Source organism: Mustela nigripes, chromosome 14 (genome assembly GCF_022355385.1).
Source record: "Mustela nigripes isolate SB6536 chromosome 14, MUSNIG.SB6536, whole genome shotgun sequence".
NCBI classification, from domain to species: domain Eukaryota; kingdom Metazoa; phylum Chordata; class Mammalia; order Carnivora; family Mustelidae; genus Mustela; species Mustela nigripes.
Genome location: NC_081570.1, coordinates 76,412,325 through 76,416,786, shown reverse-complemented (window position 1 = coordinate 76,416,786; position 4,462 = coordinate 76,412,325). Strand labels below are relative to the sequence as shown.

At 34.7% G+C, this 4,462-nt stretch overlaps 1 non-coding gene across 1 annotated transcript; it reads right to left on the bottom strand.

Annotated features, from left to right (window-relative positions):
- Positions 1–4,335: 4,335 nt before the first annotated feature.
- On the bottom strand, positions 4,336–4,462 carry LOC132002380 (small nucleolar RNA SNORA32). The gene has a single exon (XR_009399866.1). It is a non-coding gene; the product is annotated as a small nucleolar RNA SNORA32 (small nucleolar RNA).

Genomic DNA, 4,462 nt, shown 5'->3' with positions numbered 1-4,462 from the left:
AAAGAAAACAGAAATAAGCAGTCAAAACAAAAACCATTTTCACAATGCAACTTCCATCCTCACATGTAAACACTATGTATCATTTCCAACTTCTCTTCTATGTAAATAGATTATTTTATTTTTATGCATTTCTACACAAATATGTAGCTTGGAGATATTACACATGTATTTCTTCCAAGTGAAAATCTAATATATACATTATAACTCTTCTTATTCCTCTAAACAGTATGTCTTGGAGATTTTTCCACGTCAAAACATACAGATCTCTCTCATTGTCTCCAATGGCTATAGATTATTGGAAGTATTGTTATGACTTCAACACATTTTAATCATTCCCTTGTTGCTGAATATTTAGGTTCCAGGTTTCTCATTATTACAAATAATGCTGCAAAGACTTCTTTTATACTCTTGTTTCAGCATTTCTTAGACACAGTTCCCCATCCCCATTTTATCATCTGTCAGGCTGGAATGCATCTTACCATTGATGGCATCTTACCACTGCTGTCAGCCAAGTGGTATTTGTTATGTTAAAAACCTTTTTTGACACCTTCTGGTAAAAGTAAAGATGTACTAGCCTCAATATATTTTAGATGAGGTGAAATAAGTAATCTTTGTATTCATGCGCATTTCAGGCCTTCCTGGTCTCAAGTAAATGAACAGCTACTTATGTGGGACGGCTGGATCAAACAGTCTGTGCATTTAAAATTTTTCTAGTTCCTTCCAAACTGCCCTCCAAATAAGGTGAAACAATTTATTCAGCCATCAACCATGCTGAAGAGGGACTTTTTCACCAAAAGCCGCTATTATAAGTTTTCAGATGCTTATTAACATAATGGTTGACAAATGGAAGCTCTTTATTGACTTAATCTTTGGTCTCTTGTACATATTGCAAATACTCTTCCCTTTTACTACTCTTTCAATTTTGTTTAGTGTCTTCCACCTTGCAGTCATTTCTTTTATATACCATATTTGTCAATATTTTTCCCTATGCCTGCTGGAGCTTGTATCTTACTGAGAAAAACCCAAAATTAAATATTTTTACATTTTAATCCTTGTGTAGGGGCTTTTACCTTTATCTCTTTAATCCACTTGAAATTTATCTTTGTGTGAAGTTTGACATAGGTAGGGCTTTTCCCAGTGAAACTATTCTATCTCCAAACCATTTCTAGAACTTTATATTTTATCTTTGATTCAAAATTGTACCTTCACCATATACCAAATATTTAAATAATTTTTTTCTTTAATGTTTCACTTATCTATTTATATTTTATATATTGTTGTTTTACATTTCTAGTAAGAAATACAAACTGAATTTTCATTGTTTTTTTAAGTTTTTTTTTTTTTTAATTTATTCATTTGACAGAGATCACAAGCAGATAGAGAGGCTGGCAGAGAGCCCGACATGGGGCTTGATCCCAGGACCCTGGGATCACAACCCCAGCCGAAGGCAGAGGCTTTAACCCACTGAGCCACCCAGGCGACATTCATTGTTGTTGTTGTTGTTTTTTAATGTTTTTATTTGCATAAGAACTTTTGAATCAGTTTAAATGGCATACACTGCTATGTATACCCATTTCCCCTTTCCTAAAATAGAACCCCTGGTTTTTAGCTGTAAAGATGTTGTATGGAATAAAAACATTTTCCCGCCTTCTTGACAGGTGTGTTCATACGGCTGTTGTAAGCAAAGGAAATAATGTACAAACACAAGTGCCATTTCTGGGACCGGTTCCTACTGTGAAGGTGCGTGACTTTGTTCTCTTCTTCCTCTCTACTGACAGCAATAGAGTCAGGATAACTGGAGATTAGGGGGTTAAAGATGGCAAAACAACAGAGACTGAGCCTCAGTTTACAACACCTGGAAAGGCACCACCACCCTACACTGCCCACCTAAACTTTTATATGGAAGACTTGACTCTTCCACTTTATTTTTAACCTTCTCTTACAGACATTAATTCTAAATAACAAAATTGTAATTGCAACTAATTTATAAATTCATTTGAGGATACTAAATTTTTACAAACAGGAACAAAGAATGTTGACTATTCATTCAGACATTTTATACCCTTTATTAAAATGTGTAGTTTTGAGGATGCCTGGGTGGCTTGGGTCATGATCTCCGGGTCCTGGGATAGAGCCCACATTGCATCGGGCTTCCTGCTCAGCAGGGAGTCTGCATCTCTCTTTTTCTTTCTCCCCCTAGGCCTCCCCCAACTGCTTGTTTTCTCTCTCTCTAATAAATAAAAACCTTTTTAAAAATGTGTAGTTTTCCTCATCTGGATCTTGTACTTTTCCCATTAAGTTTATACCCCCAGGTGCCCCTATCTCTAATAGTTTTTCAATTAATTCTCTTGGATGCACTATCTCTACATCACACTGCCTGAAATACTATTCTCTCTCCTAAAATTTCTATTTCTTGTCATTAAGTGATTATATAGACAAGAGACTTTTTCCTGTCTCAAATGTGGATGTTTGCTGAAGGTTTCTGGTAGACATCCTCAGCCAAATTAAACAGCTTTCTTTCTATTCCTAGCCTGACAAGATTTAAATCTGGATTGAGTGTTAAATTTTAGGAAATGTTTTTCCAGCATCTGTTGAGATTATCATGTGATTTTTTTTTTCCATTTCATCTGGTTTTTTGGGGTGGGGTTTTTGTTTTGTTTTGTTTTGTTTTTAAAGCACAGTAATAGATTTCCTAATGTATTGAGTTACATTAATAGATTATGCTCTGGTTAAACCCCACTTTGTCGTGACACATCTAACCTTGGATTTAATTTGCTAATGTTTTTTCATTTTACATTTTACATTTGCTCCTAACTGGAGATGGGTCTATAGTTACCTTTGATGGGCAACATTATGGAATAAGGGTTCTGCTAGCCTCAGAGACCAAATTGAGAGGTATTTCAGATTTCTGTATAATCTGGGAGAGCTTAAAAAAAAATAGGAATTCTTCCTTAAATTTTCCTGAGTTATTGTTTCATTTTAAATGTAAGCAATACAAGGACCGTGATCATATTTTATATCTGATTAGATTGTATTAACCAACTGCTATCCATTCATTAATTTTAAACTTATTGCATTGTGATTACAGGAAGGAGCTTTTGCATGTAATGTCCTTGTGGCCTGCTTCTGGTCATTTTTAACGGTATCTGAAAAGCAATACTCTGTAATTCTTAAAGTCTTGGCTCAAAACCAGTGTCCTCAATTTTGAACTCTTCAGCCAGTAATTTCTCAAAGGGCTATATTCAAATACTTAGCTCTGATTGCAAATTTGCCAGTTTCTCATGAAGTTTTTCATTATAATTTGACACCATGTTGTGCATAGTTTTGTGACAGTTAATTTCTGAACTCATGTTCTTGATATTCTAAAATGTCTCTATTGTGCCCTCTTTCTTAAAATGACAGTTTAACTCAAGATCGAATTTTAAATTCAAAATAATTTTCCCCCGCAACTTTAAAAATAACAGGATCTTCTAGCATCCCAATGTACAGATGACAAATCTGAGACCAATATGATTCTTTCTCCTTATAGGTAAATTGTTTCTCTTTAGAAATTTTGAGATTGTTTTCATTATCCTGGGATTACAGTAATTTTGTGAGGATATATTTTGAGTGCTTGTCTCTTTTTTCATTATTTTTCCTCAGGACTTCGGACTTTTAGTATGTGGTCAGTCTTTCATCAGAAGAAATTTTTTCCTATTATTTCTTTTCTATACCTTTTCTGTTCTCAACTTCTGTACCTCCTATGCAATATATATATTCATTGATTCAAAAATATTTACTGCGCATTTACAACACACCCAGCACTGCGATAGATGTAGGAGTTCCAATGCTAAATTCTCTGTACATATGGCTCCTGATCTCATGCAGTTTCATTTTATTTTTTTTTTAAAGCCAATAAATTTTTATTTAAGGAGTTTTTACATGTGATTCCTTCCACTGCTGGTCACTGCTCATCACCATAGTTCCTCCAAAGTTAGACTCATAATCTTCAAAACAGCCCTTTTAAAAAGAACTTGATCAATCCACAGTTGTCAATGTCACTCCTATATAACAGGAACATAAAGTAAGGTTCCATTTCAAGAGATGATCATGTAAACTAGAGCCAGCCTCCCTCTACTAAATCTATTATATTACAAGTTGCATGGTTATTTACAATATGGAAGGAGTTAGCAAAAGACGTCTTTTAGAGATCTAGGCATGCACTGTTCAGTATACTAGCCATGTATGTTCAGACGGGAATCTGAAATAGGACCATTACCAAATCACGTATGGCTTCTGTTAAATTAATACTGGACAGTGCTAATCTAAGGCAATGGAAATAGAACAGAGTTGGTAAAATGTTCCCAATAGGCTGAATGCTAGCAAAGTAGCAGAAAGAAAGAAAACCTAGTGGGAAAATTTTTTTATGGTCATGTCCACAGCAAATGAGAAAACTGCATTCTCAAAGCCTTGGTAATGACCA